The following is a 20,301-nucleotide window of genomic DNA, read 5'->3' as shown; positions in this document are numbered from 1 at the left end:
TAGGTGGCAGAAACTGAATGCTGCCACTCTTGCCAGAGCAGTTCATCACATTAAGACACATCTTGTGCTACCGAATTGATTAACTGTCTGATTAGTCATGAGGTATCGTTAAGATCTCTAATCTGAATTAGGACGCATTGTCCCTGTGAGTGTTCCTTTTTGTATCGATACACAAATACAGTTTGACAAACTGGGAATAGATGTTAGAAGAAGTGGAACCTATTTCTGTTTTGGATACTCCACCCCCACTTCCACCTGACTGAACCACCCTGAGATCTTCTGTGGGAGAGTGGTATATAAATCTAGTAAAAATAAATAAATAAAATTTTAAAATACAATCTTAAAATTAGTTTAAAGCAAATGACAACCGAGAGAACAGGGTGGATCCTAAGCTTATATATTTCAGGTGCCAAAGGCCAAGGTGAATAGGTTTGTTTTCAATGTATGACAGAAACTGCGTAATGATACCTCTGTGGGGAGGGAGTCCATATCAGCATCATAATCACCACGATTTAAACCCCACCCTTCCTCTCATGAGTGCCAAGGATGGCTGACAATACAAATACAGGATTAAAAACAAAAGTAGAACATGCAACATACAATGTCAATATGACATTGTATAAATCATGTTACTCCTACTGTGCTCCACAGACATGCCAAAACAAACAGGTCTTAAGATGCTGTCTGAATGAATGTTGTTTCAGGCCACCCCAATCTCTGCTGAGTGGTAGCTCCAGGGGTCCTGGCACTTAACCAGGGTTTGTGTTTCTTTGGGAAAAATAAGGCCCAGCAGACACTAGTACCTTCAAGAAATATAGTCCATCTGCACATATTTACACCTGAGTTTTATGGAGGGAGAGTTCACAGCATTTGCATCTCAAGAAGTGCAGTAATGGATTCAGAGGCATCTTCCATGTCTCTCTGTTGCAGCCTGCTCCAGCCAGTCAGTATGTCTGCTGCCTTCCAATCCTTGCATGGACTTTTGCCTACCTCCTTCTCCTCTTCCTTCCCAGCAGCCTTTGCAGAAAAACAACTCCTTCCTTTCTGCTTCCCCACCACCCTGTAACCTCCATTTCAAAAGCCTTCTGCACCCCCTTTTCCTATTACTCTGGCAACTTCTCCCTCTGTGCCTGGCAGAGCCTTCTTCCTGGTTGATGACTCCCACTGACGGGCTAATGGCTGGCCATCAATGTCATTGCTTCTTCAACTATCCACCCCCAGCGAGTCATCACCAGGCTGGCCCCATGAGGAAGTTAGCTAATTCATGCATGTATGGAGGTCTGCCCTCCAGAAAAAAACTCATAACAATATCGTGGGGGGACGACGACAATCTGATATCTGCAGAGAGGGAGTTTCAAACCTGGGGGTTGCCACTGAGGAGGCCCTGTCTGTTGTGGTGACCTCCCCCAAGCCATATTACTTGGGCTACCACAAACTGGGTCTCCTCTGCAGATGGCAAAACATGGGTTGGGTGGTGCCAGGGAAGGCACTCCCTCAAGTACTTGGTCCTAGCAACAACAACAACAACAACAACAACAACAACAACAACAACAACATTTATACCCTGCCCACCTAACTGGGTTTCCCCACCCACTCTGGGCAGCTTACAGCATATATTCAAATATATTTTGCTAAAAAACCCATGAAGGGTCAGTGGCTATATCATGTAATGTATGTATTGTGTAAACACCCTTCTTGAGTTTTGTATACAAATTCATCCCTCATTGTCCCTGCTTGTTGGCTTACTCTGGCCTTTTGCCTGGCTAGAATGTGTTTCTGAATGGTGGTAGTTTCTTGCTTGCGTAAGCGGAGGTGGATGTGTAGAACTCTCTGGCTTTTGCCTAGCAGGAATATCGCCTATTATACAATGATAAGAGTCACATCCATTGCTGTGCCCCACTTATACTTCTCAACCTGGCTGCCTTGGGCATGAAGTGCACAGAAAGTTGCCCAAAAGGGTATCAGGCCGTTGTGCTGGAAAACGCTCCGCACCCCTGCTTTAGAGTGCTGCTGAAAGCAGGTAATATCCACAACAGCATTAAGAAGTGAGGAGGAGGAGGAGGAGACAGGATTTTCTTTGCCCAAATAGCTTGACCTGAAAGTATCTCTCTGAAATCTCAGGTTTTGGTGAAGTTATCGTTCAGCTCTTTAGCCAGCAATACTTTGGGAATAATCCGATAATTGACCAAGTAAGGATGGGTGGAATCCCATTATCCAGAAGATTGCAAAGTTCATGTCTGTTAATATTTGGTTAGGGAGGGCAACCTTAAATAGCCCCTTACCTAACCATCTGACTGTGATGTTTGTCAAAAGCACTGTTGCAACACGTGCGAATGGCATGGCTATCACATGATAACTTGATGTCAACAATGCATATTAGTAGGAAAAAGAAGGACTGGCAGCTAATAAAACTTCTCGCTGTAAGTTTTGAGACAGATTGAATCAGCTTTTGCAATTAGGCACGTGATTCCCTTGAGTCAACATTATATAGTGAATCAATTACTGCATTCCATCTGAGTTCTGGTTGGATTTCTCTGAATACCAAACAGCTTTGGGGTGTTATGTAAGGTCACTAGCCTCTCGCCGATATCTTTTCATAAGGCCACTACATGTCTGACACCCTCTCAGTTTGCTATTTATAGGCAGCCTGGCAGAGCAGCAGACAGAGAACTGGGGCAAGTTTAATGGCACCTGGAACACAAGTCACTCAGATGTCCTCATTTTTTGGCTTAGCTGCCATCCATCTCAATGGGGCTGCTTCAGGGGAAGCTCTTACAGTGGATTCTCTGCTTGGATACTTTCCTGTAGTCTGCCACTGATTCATTGTGTGACTTTGGCCAAAGTCACTACACTTCAGCATCTTAGGGGCTGAACTGCACGCAATAGATGCAAATAGGCCTGGCCGACTTATGAGGCAGGGTGATGCGCCTGCCTCGCTTTTGCTGCCCATCCTGCTGCCTCCGCCACCAGCAGAGAAGCAGTGGCAGGGCAGCAGTGGCATTGGTTTCCAGCGAGTTCTTGCAAGATCTCACAGGAAGTCAGCGCTGCTGCCGGTGCATCGCGGGCAGTGCCACGCAACACAGGTAAGAGAGATACAACACTATTGTCAGGACAGCAGCTAGGAGGCGGAGCGGGGTGGGGGCAGTGAAATGGAACATGCCACCCCTGGATGTGAATGTGTGTGTAAGAATACAGGAAGAGCCATCTAGTACATTATACCATTGTGGCTAACCAAATGCCCATAGGAAGCCCACAACCAGGATATGAGACCAATAGTTCTCTCTCTCTCTAGAGTACCGGTAACTCAACAACTCCACAAAAATACACCTTTTGTGGAAGGAGAGGGGAAAAACTGCTTCCAAGGTTAAAGCTGCTCTGTGTATGTGTGTTTTCTTTTCCTCGGGGCCCCAGTCTTATCTGGATTGAGCTTCAGTTTATTGGCTCTCACCCAGTCCCTTACTAAGGCAAGATAGTGGTCCAGCACATCCACTGCCACACCTGCAGATGTAAAGGGGAAGTAGAGCAGTGTGCCACCAGTATACTGCTGACAAGACACTCCAAAACTCTGCATGATCCCACTTAGTGGTTTCATGGAGGAATACAATTGAACCTTGAGGAATCTTGCATTGAAGGCTCCACAGAGCCTTCACCCTCTGCTCCATAGAGCATTCCCCTTTGGAAATGGCCTTGCAAGTAGGACTGGAATTGTCACAAAGCAGTGCCACCCACCCACAACTCAGCGAGCCGCTCTAGAAGGATACCATGGTCAGTGGTATCAAAAGCCACTGAGAGGTCAAGGTAAATTAACAGGGACACATTTTGCCTCTCTCTCTTCCAACTGAGGTAATCATATAGGGTGACTAAAATAGTTTCTGTGCCAAAAGCAGGCCTTTTATAGGGAGAAACACGGGGGCTGAGAAAGAAGCAATTCGCACAAGGCCAGTCTACAATTTTTTATATAAATGTAATTATTGTTAAACTATTGGGAATATGGATGGGGAAAATTTCTATTCAGTTCCTTTTAAAAGGCAAACCTACTGAATCCACACTTTCTGAAACAAAATGCAGGCTGAAACAGCCATCTTTTTGCACTTTTCAGAATTTTGCAATGCAGTTCTCCAAACAAGTCATGTTTACAAAAAAATCGAGATGCTTAGTTAAGCTATGCATAAAAATGAGTGAAAATAACATAAAAATGCATTATATTAGGCAAACTGCTTTGCAGAAATGTGTATTTTAGGAGACATTCACAGTAAAATGCTGAATGAGGATTTGGGGGGGGGGGAGAATCCACAAACTGATGTGGAAATCTGGCGTACAAAATTTAAGATTGGAAAAAATGAGAAACAAAGAGAAACTGAAATTGACGGATAGACCCATCCTTGGTTGAGGGACAGAAGGACATATGATGCAGCTATATTTTTGAAGCTAAGCAGGCATATGCAGACAATCTCCTACCCAGTAGATCCCAATGCACCTTTCGCCCTCCCATTTCATTGTATATGGCGTCCCCAAGGTATCTTCTCATTAGAATTAATTTGCCCATACCTTGTGGTCATATCATGGCACTGAAAGTACAAATATTTTTATGGATTTTAAAACCTTCTTTTGCCCCATGGGCAATCTTTGGATTTCATTGGCATTTGGAAAAATGTCATAATCATGTGGTCTCTTGGAAAAACAACATGCTTCTTGGTACGTGATGAGCATTATCGGAATGTTCTTGGAAAATTCCTCCCCATCCACCCCCAACGTCCGCGTTTTTTTTACTTTAAATACCCACCCACAGGGAAACAAAATGATCATTAGCCCACACATTGGAATGCACAGGGTGCAACAATTTGGAACGAAGCCTTTGGAAATAACAGGAGAGGGAATTAAGCAGCGAACCAGCCTTCATGAATCATATGCTAACAACAGTGAGAGACACTGCATATAGAGGACATGAAAAAGTCACGTTGTGACTGGCAGTAAGGCAAATGGCTTTATTTGTTCAAAAATAAATGAATCTTCTAATATTAGCCATAGATGGCTACTGACCTTTACATGTCTTGGCTAAACATCGTGGCAATGAAAACTTGGCAGATGCTCATTGAAGAAAATGCCATACAGACGCCATTTAACAGCCCATGACTTTGGGTGGCAGGTATGTATTATATAAAAAATAAATACATCCATGGTATTAATTCAAATGTCATATATTTAACAGTGTAATCCTATATGTATCTGCTCAGAAGTAAGCCCCATTTACTTACTCCCAGTGGGACTTACTCCTAGGTAAGCAAACCCTACCAGCTGTTTCCCCACTGTTACTTGCTGAAGATACAGTCATGTAGGGACATACACAATCCAACACAGTTTTAGTTGTTTTTATTACTATTGGGTTTTATAAACAGGAATAATGTTATACAAATAAGTATACCATATTTTCTCATGAATAAGAGAATCCAACACAGTTAATTGTTCTTAAGCCTATTAAAACAAGTGGATGAAAATTCTCAGGGAGTTGGGACTCTGTATCTTCTGCACACTTGCATAATCTCTCACTGGTGGGCCAAGGCCAGTATACTCACTGGCCCACAAGTTGACAGACCAAGTGGAAAAGACTACTGTTCATATTGCTTACAACTCTGTCACTGTTTCAAGGTGAATGTCAGTACCAGCCAGAACCCAGAACTAGTCAAGGCAATTTAGACTCCAGCCCAAAATTTGCATCTAGATAATGCCACAAGTGTTTATTCTGAACAACAAAAATTCAAGGAAAGTGCAGTTGTTTAGTCTTGGCTACCTCACACCAATGTATAATAACTTCCCTAACAGTACTCTACTAACCAAGGATGGGAAATAACTTGGACAACTGAATATGATATCAGAGAATCCATCATTTATCACTTCTGCAACGTATGCATGAAATAGTATTTGCAGAAGTAGCTCAAGGGAAGGTAGCTGATGAAGGCATAACAAACCAAGTCTGTGGCTGTGTTGTATCACTCCAAACGCCAAAACAAGAGGAGCTACTAATCTCATGCTACTAAAAACACGCACGTAACTCTATGCTGTTGTTTGTCTTTATTTGCTGTAATTTTAAAACACTTTGCCTACTTTATGAGATTTTTTTGTTGCAGCTGTTGGAAAACACTTGCACCCCTGAGACACATATCTCAACAAAGTCAAGGTGCCTTCTTTGCCCACTTTGAACAATTGGAAATAACAAATTGAGTGAAAGTGGCCCTCTACCTACCCAGGAAACTGTGGTTGGGTTTTTGGTTTTTTCCCCCAGATGAACAATTTTCAGCAATTTTGTATGGGGAAGTGAAATTCTTCAAGAGATTCATAGGTGCTAGCAGCTTTTCTTGTTAAAAACTTCTGTGTGTGTGCCACTGTAGGCCAGTGTGGTGTAGTGGTTAAGAGAGGTAAACTCGTAATCTGGTGAACCGGGTTTGCTTCCCCGCTCCTCCACTTGCAGCTGCTGGGTGACCTTGGGCTAGTCACACTTCTCTGAAGTCTCTCAGCTCCACTCACCTCACAGAGTGTTTGTTGTGGGGCAGGAAGGGAAAGGAGAATGTTAGCCACTTTGAGACTCATTTGGGTAGTGATAAAGGGGATATCAAATCCAAACTCTTCTTCTTCTTCTTCTTCTTCTTCTTCTTCTTCTTCTTCTTCTTCTTCTTCTTCTTCTTCTTCTTTGGCTTCCATTGAGTTTAACTGAGCTGGCATAGGACCTTTGCTCCTAAGATTATGTACTAAACTAAAAAAACCAAGAGCATTCATAGTGGAATCAATCTTCCCCAACAGTAAACTCCCAAGTGGGATATGTAGGCATTCCTATCACAAGAAAAGAGACAGCCTCAGTCATGTGCTTATTTATTTCCTTAAATTCTGAAAAGCACCCAGACATGTGATAAATTATGAAGCGTGATGTTGCCACAACACCCGATTTCAAAACATTGGGATACTGACTTGTCACTTGGAGGAAGCTCTATTGCTGACTGCATTTAAGACGACAAGGTTGTTTGCTGCAAAAGAAGCCAAAACATCTGCCATAATCTTGTTTAACTGGGATTGTCACAAAGGGAACAATCCTTTTGGTGATAGCTCAGAAGTCTTCTGTATTGTATATGTGAAGTTACATCTGTCCAGCTGTGAAACGGGAGGCTAACATACCCCATATGGAATAAGAGCTAAATACCTGAGAGTACTTTCTCTAGGGATAATATCATCCATTGTGTGCGAAAAGTAGGCACACATGGTGGCAGCCAGATTTCCTGCCAGCACATACACTTTCCCATTTCTGGACTGGTGTTTTAAAATTTCCCAGACCCACGACAATTTGATGAGACAAAATGGAAAAGGATTATTCACCAGGACTTGCCTATTTGCGCCAGGTTACTAGAAAAATGCAACCTGTGCTGTTGGTAAAGACAGTGCAACTCATACAACACAAAAAACCCCAACGAAAACGAAAAACTGAGTCAAGAATTTGTAAGAACCTGGTTAAATCAGACATTATAAATTCACTTTATTTTGGGTAGTAGTGCAAGTAATTGTCTCTTTTCACAAATCTGATAAATGATGTAAAACTATTTCTGAATCAACTTTGTGTGAATATTGTGTTATATGAGTTACACTATTTGCACCAGGTTGGCTAGACTAGGTTGTGAACTTTTGATGAAAACAGTTTTCTCTAGTGGTTGCACTTCTTTTCCTGCTCTACAGTATCCTAAACTGATGGTGCCTGATGGGCATTAAATCTCATGGCAAAGTTATTGAAACATGAGCTTTGTGATACATATTTAATCCAGTAGATGAGTGAGATGAAAGAAGTGACTATTGCATCCTTCCCCAGCACGATGTCCTCCAAGTGTTTGGACTATAACTCTCATCAGCCCCAGTCTGAAGGGCACCGGGTTGGGGAAAGCTGATCTTCTGCGTACTGTGTGTTTGTCTCTGATAGGCACACCCTATTAATTTATTTCTGCTTTTGATTTGATATACACGTATCCAGTCTTTCTCACTTCTTTACACTTCTGCCATTCACTCTGACTGCTGCACAGCTAGAACTGGAGTTATATTAAATTAATTGGCTGCAACGCTGTTCTTCAGATGGGCATTGTTTCCTCAAACAGCAGATTATTCATTTTCCCCTATTGTGAAAGGTTTTTTGAAAGGTGCCAAAAACGACCCCATCAGTATAATGATGCAATAAATCACGCACAACATGATTGCGAACTATTGCTTCTACTTATGTCTCCTTTGTGAAACCACAAGGGATCTAATTTAGCAATGGTATAAAATAGGCACAGATCTCACTGGCTTCAGTATAATACAGACCTGTCCCTTGTACCAGTTTGGATGGATTCATCTCTTGCTGGGCTGTGAGGTATCAGTATTTTAAGTGCAGCTGCAACTAATGCAGTATGCACAAATTTGTATGAGTTAAGTAGGCGTGACTTCCTGATCTATATATTAATGCCAAAACTGACATTTACACCCGTCAATTCAGACATGATGGTGTACATGTTTTCTTTTGCTATATGGAGATGGACTTTGCATAGGAAAAATGTCATGTGTGAAGCGGCCTTCAGAGGACACCAGACCATTCACTATAATTTAAATACCGTGCTCACTAACATTTCCAATCCAGTGCTAAACAGCCTCCTAAGAGCTGACTTCAGAGTTTACATTTTCTGAATTCCCCTTTCTTTTGTCTGAACTGGAGTACTAATCAGATGTTGCTGTACTGTACATATGAAGTTCTTTTGCTCACACAACTTCCATTTTGCTATGGTCTTGTGGCGAAGTGGTATTTTCATCACTCTGGCAGGGTCTGAAGTGTCCTCATTCTGCTTATTGTTAGTCCCTCTGGTGTTTTGTCTAGATGAACAATCCTGGTCTTCTAGCCAAACAATGTCTCTAATTCAGCTGCTGCTCTAAGTTTTGCCATCTCCTAAAAATGAGTTCCTGCAGAACGTCTGAGAGCTGCTTGGGGCAAGTGAGGAAATGTGTTTTAACAATTTAGCAAGAGCTACTTACAACACCTCATCATTCAAGTAATGGAATAACATCAATTTCTGGGTACAAAATCTATGGCAGAATAGCAAAGTAATCAACAAGATTCAATGTTTGAGCTGACTCAAGCTTTTAGATAGAGATGAAGAGACAAAAGGGATGGATTAAAGAAAAATAGCAAAACCAACAAATTTCTTTGTGGCACCTTGAAGACTAACAAACATGATGACATTAGCTTTTGTAGAGTCTGATGAAGTGGTCTCTGGTCTGGAAGACTAAATTGGTTAGTTTTGAAGGTGCCACAAGGTTACTTGTTTTTGTTGCTGCAGACTACCACAACTACTACTTGGTAAACAGAAAGACAGAAAGATAAAAGAGAAGAGACAGTCACGTGTTTGGATTATGAGTCTCGTACATCATTCAGACGTGTTGTCTTACTAGATAAGCAGCTGAAATTCCTTGGCTTCATACCCTGAACAAGATTCATTTCCCCCCTGTAAGATCCCTGTAATTCCTGCCTCGTATCACATTAAAAGTACCGGTACATATTGTCACACACAAAAGCAGACAAAGAACACAATAAATTCTAAAGTAAAAACATTTCCAATTTGGTTGGGTCTTTTGAAGAAGGTTCAAAATATTAGGAACAACTATTTTCCTTAAGAATGTTCCTTTCAGAGGGGACTGTAGTGTATCATCTACTGACATGAGTATGGAGGAGAGTACTTACTCACTGTGTGAGGTGACCTTTCAGTTTGCTTGCCCTAAGACTAAGAAGCAGCAGGACACAAGGTAACTTCAAGAACCTTCTTGATTCTGGAACAACAGAAACACACAGAGAGAAACCTACCGGTATCAGGTTGAATTATACAAACTAACAACTAGGTATGGCAGATAAATTCAGTGTGGTTCACATTTTAATACAAACTAACTGAATACAGTGGTACCTCAGGTTAAGAACTTAATTCGTTCTGGAGGTCCATTCTTAACCTGAAACTGTTCGTAACCTGAAGCACCACTTTAGCTAATGGGGCCTCCTGCTGCGCCGCCAGAGCACAATTTCTGTTCTTATCCTGAAGCAAAGTTCTTAACCTGAAGCGTTATTTCTGGGTTAGCAGAGTATGTAACCTGAAGCATCTGTAACCTGAAGGGTATGTAACCTGAGGTACCACTGTACACACTTATGGATGCAACATGAACAAAAATACAGTTATCCCTCAAAATTCACACTTCAACCAGAAAATGTGCATAAGGTGCAGGGGTTCCCAAACTGAGGTCCGGGGTCCACCCATGAGCTTCATTCAAGTGATACATGGCCTGTCTGTAAAAATACATTTAATAATCATACAGCATCTAGTATTTGTTGTTGTTCAGTCGTTCAATCGTGTCCGACTCTTCGTGACCACATGGACCAGAGCACGCCAGGCACCCCTATCCTCCACTGCCTCCCGCAGTTTGGCCAAACTCATGCCAGTCGCTTTGAGAACACTGTCCAGACTCCATGGACAAAGACAACAAGCATCTAGTATAGCACATACCAATTGCTACAATGGGCAGGTAAGTTATTAAGTGGCCCACCGAGACCCTCAGCAATTTTCAAGTGGTCCATGGGTATGCAGCGGGAGGTAGTTTAGGAACCTTGAGCTCCTTGGAAGTACGATGGGATAGAAATATAAGATGTAAATAATAATAAATAAAAATAGCTTGCCTGATCCAGCCAGTCATTCCTCACTTAGCAGCGATAATTAGCCACCTCACATTTGTACGTATATAGGAAGAAAGGCAGGTTCTAAATGGAGTAAATGAATGAATGAATGAATGAAGAAGCAAGCGGTTTTTTTTCCTGTGCAGACATTCATTCCTTTTAAGCCATTTTGCGAGACTGAGATCATTAATAACAGCCCTGAAAACAGGATGCAGAAATTAAACCTCTTTGTTATAGTAAAGCTGAACCACTCTGTAAGTAAGTTTTCTTTCCTGGTATACTTCTCTTTTTCCTCTGTTCTGCACATTCATCCATTGCATCTGGACTGCTTTAATTCTGACATTAATTCCTGAAATACCTAAAGGATGTGTCTTATGGAATATATATTGTGGGAAATGTTACTAATACATACTTTTTAAACATAATTTTCTTCTTCTCTCGCCTCCCCCCCAATTTCTCCTGCTGTATGACAACAGAAGGACATAATGTCCTCAGTAATTCTTGGGAACAGAGAACCCCGTGCACCGGAGCTGTATTTGTGTTTCAGCCTACCAAGAAAGATAGACAAAATTATACAACCGTCTGGTTTCAAAAATGCTTTCGAAACACTGCAGATATTTCTGTGGTATTCACTGGATTCAGACTATTCCAACCACTGTTGACCTGCTCTGCTCATCACAGGGATGCAACAATTTAAGAGAAAAATCAAAATAGTTTCTGTGAGTGCAGCAAGGGAAATATTTAAATCTTGCCTCATCAGACCTTGAGGCAGTAGAGGCTGATCTGTTAGGGCAAATGGAGCAGAGCGCCAACCACCACAGCCTGTCCTCGACCAGCTTCTACCTACCCACCTTCTTGCTAAGAACCAAGCCCTTGTAAAACTCATCAGGACAAAATTAGAAATAGTTGACTCTGCCTCTGCTTGCCTCTGGATCCCCCTACTGTTGGTCTTCCTGTTTCCTGCCCTACCAGTCCCAATTGGCACCAGCTGCCACTACTATTGGGGGGGGGGAGCCTGGGGGGCAGGGAAGAAGTAGAGCACCTAAAAGTGAAGTCACTTCCTGCTCTAAATCTGCAATCTAGCATCAATTTGGTCGATGCCTGAACACTACTGCCCTCCATTGATTATTAAGCAGCAATGAATTAACACACATTTAAATAATATTTTTGTGCGGGTGGTGAAGAACTGGCTTGTATCCAAAGGAGGTTTTGCTGAAGTGGAGCACCTTCTTGCGTTTGCAAAATTCAGGCTGCTGATTTTTACCGATCCCTGCTACCCACTAAGCCCCAACCAATAGGAATCCTCACTGAATTGCTACTGTTAGTGCATAGGTGGTGGTTTGGTAATGCTGAGGGTCCCCACCTTGCGTGAACAGAAGTACTCCTCACTTGTACAAAAGCATTTTTGGATACAAGCCAATGTGGTAGCAGTATGGATAGTAGTGTTCCAAATAATTCAGGTAGCCAACCCTGGGACATACCTCCTTTGATAAATGTGTAATTAAAACCTGTTCTCTTTCTCTTGCAGAAACCACAGCAGAAAGCATGTTAACACGTCCCTTAAAACACAATGGAATGTTAAGCTGTTTTGAGGTTTGCTGGTTTAAATTATAGCGTTCCAGCTGGTGAAGTGTGGGGAAAAAGAGGACTCCAGTAACACAATATACTTTCTTCAGACTGGGTGTGTAAAAACAGTATTTACCCGAAATTTGGGTGGCAACTAATATTGAACAGGGCATGTTGTTATCATGATTTAAGACAGGGGTCCCCAAACTTACCCGGCCTCGGACTGGTTCCTCCGGCGCCGATCGTGCGGTGGGCCGGAGGGCGGGGGAGTGCGCGCCCATACGCTCACACATTTGCTTTTTCTGGTGCACTTCCGAGTCAGTGTGTCACTGGAAATAGCTTGTGCGTGTGCGCATGGGCCTCCACAGACCTGAAAGTGCGCCGGAAATGATGTTTTGTGCATGCACAAAAGCTATTTCTGTTGCCACGCTGACCCGGAGATGGGAAGCTGCGCCGCGCCGGTAAGAGCAGGGCTTGTGCAGGGCACATCCGGCCCGTGGGCCTTAGTTTGGAGATATCTGATTTAAGACTATGATAGCCATATGTCCCAAATGTGAAGAATCTGCACACAGATTGCATCTGTGTAGCCACCAGCACTGACCATTTTACTCATTTGTAACCTGGGACCGATTCATGGGCGTACCCAGGGGGGGCAGGGGGAGCAGCTGCCCCCCCTAGAAGCAGAGTCCGGGGAGAGTCTGGGGAGGGGATAGCGGGGAGGTAAGTGAGGCGGAGCAGGGGCTTGGTGCCTTCGCGCCTCCAGCGCCCCTCTGGAGGCGCTAGGACCCTGTTGCGCACGCGAGCCAGGGAGGGGAGGACAGTAGCCTAATTCTAAAGCGGCTCTCCCTCACTGTAATCGGCTCCTGAAACGGGGGGGGGCACCATGGCTTGCCCCCCCCCAGTTTTGATCCTGGGTACGCCCCTGGACCGATTATATTTCTTTCTGTAGACATTTTATTGAAAAGGGAAACAAATGTGTATGAGATAATTCCCTCAGAAAATATGCAAGGCACTTTGAAACTTTGCTGTTCTGTTCTCAGCCATCTTGTGATGTGAAGAGTTTCATTTCTTTAAAAGCTCACTTTAGCATGCCCGCCGGGTGGCATGCAGAAAGTTCATTTGGGTGAGTATGTTGTTACTGTGTGGAAAAAATACCTCGCTATTAGCAGTCCTCTTAAAGTTCATAATTACAAGGAGACCAATTAGTTTAAACATTCTTGGAAGGAAGAGAGTCATGGGCACCAATCACAGCTCAGACAAAACTTAGCAAATGCCATAAGGGTGATTTGTAAGGCTGTAGGCCAGGGGAACTGTAGGCAAGCCTGGGTGTATCTGAAGCCTTGAGGGAAAAGGAATTATACAGCCCTTGTACTTTCCATGACAAAGCACAGGGAAGCTTCCCAAATCAATACAGTCTGTAAAGGGCCTTTTTAGCTTACAATGAGGCAAAAAATCCTTCTTTCCCCAAACCCCAAGTGTTAAATGCAAGTAAGATATGCTGACTGTTACAACTGTAAAAGAAGCATATAATTTACATTTAATACTGATGCTTTGGTGAGGGAAGTTTAGAAAATTAGTACCATTGTTTTCAATACAAAATTCTAACCCTTCACCATACTAGAAAGATGGAGTGGGGACACGGAGCTTTTTCTAATAGGAAAAACCAGGAATAGTAGATTATCTAGAGTATTTAAAACTTGCTTAATGCCACAATTCTGAGAAAAGGGCACAAGCATATGGGAGTTCCATTCTTTGTTGTTGTACAAGGAAAGCAAACATGACATACTCGACACTGGGACTCAGCTACATTAGTAAAGAAACAACAATTTGAATGTGCTATAAACATGCAATGCAAGATGGCGCCAGAGAGCAAAACAAATTTTATATGCGATTTTCCATAGGGTCCCCCCCTTTGTTATAATGATCTAATTTCTGACTTATTTATAGAGGCTTTTTCCTGTCTGTAGATCCATCCCAGGAGTGGGCAAACCAGAGGCCTGAGGTCATCCCTCAGGTCCACTCCCCAGACATAAAAGTAGGCCGGGGCTGCCCTAAGCAGATGACATAATGTAGCTGTTTAAAACTGAACAGAAGGAAACTGTTAAAGTAAAGGGACTTTCATGGTGGGGGCTTTCCCATTGTGACGGCCCAGAACTGGAGCCTGAGCTGTTAGCATCTTTCCCCTAAGTAGATGTTTTAGGGGAAGAAATTATATTTGGAACATTAGTTCTCGAATGCCCCCTCCTCCCACCAAATCAGAGACAGATTCAAAACAGCAAAGCAGACATTTTCCAGTTCTGCAGACCAGATTTTATAAAATTATTTGGTTGCAGTTGCGGTCCCACACTGAAAATACATGACATTCTAGCTGTTCGGGACTGGATCGAACTCCCTAGTTCATGTTAGCAGAGTCAAGCAGATGGAGTCCAGAGACAAATCCTGATAACACTTTACTGAGAAAAACTCAACAAGACACAGCGTATAATTTGAGGAGAACGGACTTCTACATAGCAGGGAGAGACATATGAACAAACATACTTACCCTCAGAACTACACAGGCAACCAGAGCATGTGAGCATCATACCACTCTGCCTGGTTGGTAAGCAACACCTCCACACACACCTTGGCAGTGGCAGACTTTGAGGTCTCAAATGATATTGCCGCCACACTAAAATTCAGTGCCCACCTGCCTCTCGTGCTCTGCTCTACAGCATTGTTGTGGTGCCCCCTGTAGCATGGCACCCAGTGCAGCTGAACCGGTTGTGCTTCCCTAAAACCCCCTCTGCTCTTGGGTAGTTAACACTGGGAGCAGAATTAACCCTTAAAATACACACACAATGTAAGAGCCTATTCCTGCTCGATATCACACGACAGGGACAAGAAGGTTAGAGAAAGCCTGAGGGATTGGTATTCAGATCTTTGCCTGGTCTGCTTCTACTGGCTCAGCACTTCTGGTTTCACTCCTGCCGTATAGCAGAAAACGGAGCAGAGAAGTTGGCTGCTAGCCAGCAGATGTATATTAAAGACTGATAGCAGAACTATTCCAAGTACTACTTGCTGAGAAATAAATATAGGATTCTAAAAAAGAATAATGAATCTGCATTTCCTAAAACATTGGCTTAAAAGCCCACCAAACTGTTTCATAGTCACTAAAGTAAGATAAAATACTGTGCGTTTAGTGTCCTCCACGGTAAAATGATTCGAAATCCTGTGGAACTCATATTATCCAAGCCTTATAAATCTAAGGATTGATTCACCCCACCCTTGCAAAATGTTGGAAAATGGACTGAAGCAATTACAGTAGCCCTTCTTCTCAGGCTGAATGAGTGCAAGTGTCCAAACTCTTGTAAACTCTCTGAAAATGCATGGAATTAATGTTCATGAGAGGCACTTCTGGTGGGCTAGACCTGCCCTTCTGGCTTGGCTAGATTTCACCTATGGCCTTTTCTGAAGGCCCACTCCAGTGTAATTCCTGCATAAACAGCATTTCTGTTTATCTGATCCTTTGATTATCTGAATAATGCGGAATGCAAAAATTGTACGTGGATGAGTATAAGAGAAGAAGAAGAGTTTAGATTTGATATCCCGCTTTATCACTACCCGAAGGAGTCTCAAAGTGGTTAACAATCTCCTTTCCCTTCCTCCCCCACAACAAACACTCTGAGCTGAGTGAGGCTGAGAGACTTCAGAGAGAAGTGTGACTAGCCCAAGGTCACCCAGCAGCTGCATGTGGAGGAGTGGGGAAGCGAACCCAGTTCACCAGATTACGAGTCTACCACTCTACACCACACTGGTGTAGTGGCACCTTCTCTCCTGAAATTCTTCTCCAACCATGAATAAAAGTGAACTGAAGACATCCCTGCCTGCCCATGTCTACAGGTATATCTGAGTTTTCAGTGGTGTCTTAGAGAGTGTAGGTGTAAATTATTGGATTATGTAAGGATTTCCAGTGGTGTTCAAACTTGCCCATTATATGGATGTGACATTTTAAAGTGGTAACAGCACTGCTACATGGTTATATTTGGCACATGAAGCTAAGAGACTAGATTTAACTTCATCCATGCATATCTGTTTGGACTTGTGTTCAATTCTCTTATACCACCAAAGAAGAAAATTGTTTGGCTCTTTTCTATTATACACTGGTGTTTATCATATATAAGCATTTGTTTGTTAGTGACTTTCTTTCATTTTCATGCCTCTAGGTATTAGTTTTGAGTTTTACATGGTTGTAAAAATTTATTTAGTTATACAGTATTTGAGATGTATTTTCTCTATCCATATTTTATTTCCCAACTTGTTTGCTGTTGTTTTGGCTTTTGAGGTTGGATTACATCCATCTCTCTCTGTTTCTTCACAGGATCCCCTTGATCTTGTAAGTTCAATGCCACATTCTAGAGGAGAATTGGGGAGAAGCAGGGGACAGATCAAGGAAGACAGGCTGAAGCCTGGGAGACCCAATTCCAAACTCCCTGTGGTACAATCTGGGATGGGTGGAATGCCATATTTTTTTGAACTGGCCGTTGGATGAATGAAACTACACTGTCAATTTGCTTGCAGGAACTTTCTGTAATCTTCCCACCATCTCTTGCTCCCCACCCCCCAAGTGCATGGCGTTTTTGGCCTGCATATATGTTATTTCCGACCCACCCCTTCTAAAAACATTTCCACAGCAAAATGCAGATTCATTTGTTATAGTTAAGGCTGCATTTTTGTTTGGCCTGTTTGGCAGCCTTCCTTTGCGCTTTCTGGCAGGCAATGGCCAGCTGAGATTTAGCACTAACAAATGGAGGATCTGCTGACACAACAGAATGGCTTTAATAATCTCTGCAGCGAGCGGGACAAGATACTCCGAAGTGCTGCCAGCTCTTCCCATCGCAAGAGCCAATGGGGCTGCGGCTTCCCCTTTCCCTCCCCTGCCTCTGGAGAATGCCGCTCTCTCGCTCTCTTGAAGTTTCCACTGACCAGAGAGCTCTCTTGGGTAGCCGGGTTTAATGCAATGAGCTAGAGATGTTCATCATGGACAAGCATGGTAGGAAAAAGTGCCCATTGCCATTCAAGGAAGACAGCGTCGATGTAAACAGAACTCCAAAGAAAGTTATATAAAATATGGATCCACAGTACACAACATATATTTAAATCACATTTCCTCTGCTCACCCAAGAATCCTGGGAACTGTAGATTCGCTCTGCGAGGGGTAGACTACAGTTCCCAGCACTGTCTGGGAGAAGAGTTGTGTTATAAATGTATAGTGTGTTTGCAGCCAAAGACTGTGTTCTTTATCCTTACAGCTCTCGCTCTCTCATTATATATAACTGGGCTGGAAATGTTCCACACATCTTTCTTAAATGTTGACACTGAAGGCATCGGCTGAGAATTTAAACTAATATAATCTACACCATACATTTAAAGCATTTTTTTGCTACTTTAACAGCCACGACTTCCCCCAAGGAATCCTGGGAACAGTAGAATGCTGAGAGACACCTCATAGAGCTATAATTCCCAGCACCTTTATCAAACTACAGTCCTCACAATACTTTGAGAGTAGCCCTGACTGTTAAAGTAGCAGAATGGCGTTTTAAATTTATGGCGTAAATGTGATTTAAGACTCCTTATGCTGTCTTGCACCAACAAGGCTAAAAGACCCTCAACATGTTGGTCTTCAGTTACTACGTCCTGTCAGAGCAAGGATTTCTGCTTGCACAGTGGGGACTAGCTGAATGTTGGAAGATTCCGGACAAGCAAAAGAAAGGATTTATTTATACACTCCTCCAAGATGTAGTGACAGCCACCAACATAGATGACTGTAAAAGAGGTTTAGACAAATCCACAAAGGGTATGGCTATCAATGATGACTAGCCAATGATGACTAGCCATGATGACTGCATACTACGGTACTTCCAGAATAGGGGTATCCAGCAGTGAGGCTGTAAGGAAACTAAACAGGGAACCAGGTCTGGGTTAGGGCAGCACTCTGCAATACTTTGTCACAGGTGCGACATTGTGCCAGCAGAACAGACCCCATGCCTGATCCTACCATTGATGCTGGTTAAGCACTACATAAGAGAATGAGGTTAACCTGACTTTCATTTCAGACTATACCTTTATTACACATCTTAACTTGTGTTATTTTTGCCTTTAAAACCCCCAAACATCAAATAAAGCAATGAGCAAGTGTCCATGTCACTGATCCTGCCCTCTTCTCAACCCCACACAAACCCTACCCAATGTAAATTACACAAATCATTATCCAAACTTTTTATTATAATAATAATGGTTTGGAAATTCCTCAGAGGAATAGACTTATTTTATATAATTTCATACTGAAATGAATTACTTCAGGCACCCCCTTTGGTCTTATGCCAAGAGTCCTTTTTAGTTCAATTTTCCATTGTTTTAAACCAGAGGCATCCCACCATTTTGCCTGTAGCTTCATGGTTTCCTCACTCAACCTTCCTGCCACTCTTAACTTTCCTTATCAGCTGGGGAGGGAGGGGGACACTTGCTCTACTCTACATTCCTCTATTTGAAAGGCTGTCCATCTCTTCCAAGTGCTCTGTCAGATTAATGAGTCACAAGGAGAGTGTGAGGGGGCCTTGAAGCTGGACAACAGACTGAGCAGGCTTTCAGACTTCCCCACCACAGTGAGAAAAACTGTATTTCTATTTTATTATATTTCCATTCAATTTATGGTAATTATTTCTAAATGTGGATCTATTCACATAAATTAGCATGTGCACATTTTAAGCAAAAGCACATTTGTTACAGTTATGATCTCATGCCTTGTAACAGGCAAATTGTCTTCTCACAAGTCTTGTTTTATGTTGTTTAGATATGAACACACTACGAGCTGAGTTAATGGCAAATGAAGCTTCGTTCTGCCCTCCTTTTTCTTTTCTTTTTTGGAGCATACATAGAGTAGAAGCTAACTTCTCCAGCCATGCCACACCTTTGAGATGGCTGTCCAGGAGCTGGACTCCTGGGTCACAGCTGTTTCTCTTTAAGGGACCCCGTGCCAGATATCGAATTAAGAATGAACAGATACTTTACACTCAGGAGGATTAATCACACAAGGTCTTCCTTCACTCTCTGAATAGTGCTTGGATGCCCTGCCTGCACATTCCCTTTGCCCCCTCTGCCCCTCTTCAGCAAGGCCTTTCTTTTAAACTCTTCCCACTGTGACTTCACTTCAGAAGTTGCATCTAATCTATATTGACATATGAATATGCATTGACTTGTTACTATCGGGACTGGATGTTCTCTGTCTCCTCTTGCAAAAGCTGGCTCTTGTGCCAGGGAATTCCCAGTGCTTTATGCTATAATTACTTGCAGTATATTTATATTTATCTGCTTTGATAATACTCCTTCCTAGAATCAAAATTTTGCTAGGGCTGGGTTGCAGAGGGGAATGGCAACCATGGCACTGGCCATGGACGGCAGTCATTATGGGCAGCTAGACTGGTGACTGGGAGTGGCTGCTGAGACCATATAACACCAGTCCTGAAAGACCTACATTGGCTCCCAGCACATTTTTGAGCACAATTCAAAGTGTTGGTGCTGACCTTTAAGGCCCTAAACATCCTCGGTCCAGTATACCTGAAGGAGCGTCTCCACCTCCATTGTTTAGCTGAGATCCAGCTCCGAAGGTCTTCTGGCGGTTCCCTCACTGCAAGAAGTGAGGTTACAGGGAACCAGGCAGAGGGCCTTCTTGGTAGTGGTGCCCGCCCTGTGGAACGCCCTCCCATCAGATGTTGAGGAAATAAACAACTATCTGACTTTTAGAAGACATCTGAAGGCAGTCCAGTTTAGGGAAGTTTTTAATGTTTGATGTTTTATTGTGTTTTTAATATTCTGTTAGGAGCCGCCCAGAGTGCCTGGGGAAACCCAGCCATATGGGCGGGGTATAATAATAATAATAATAATAATAATAATAATAATAATAATAATAATGGCTCCATACAACTGCCAGTTCCTTCCTACTGCCTTTAAAAATCAAATGCAAATAGTGACGTTTCAGAGTGCTC

The sequence above is a fragment of the Lacerta agilis genome, chromosome 2, assembly GCF_009819535.1.
Source record: "Lacerta agilis isolate rLacAgi1 chromosome 2, rLacAgi1.pri, whole genome shotgun sequence".
Lineage (NCBI taxonomy): Eukaryota > Metazoa > Chordata > Lepidosauria > Squamata > Lacertidae > Lacerta > Lacerta agilis.
Note: the sequence above shows the minus strand (reverse complement) of the source record.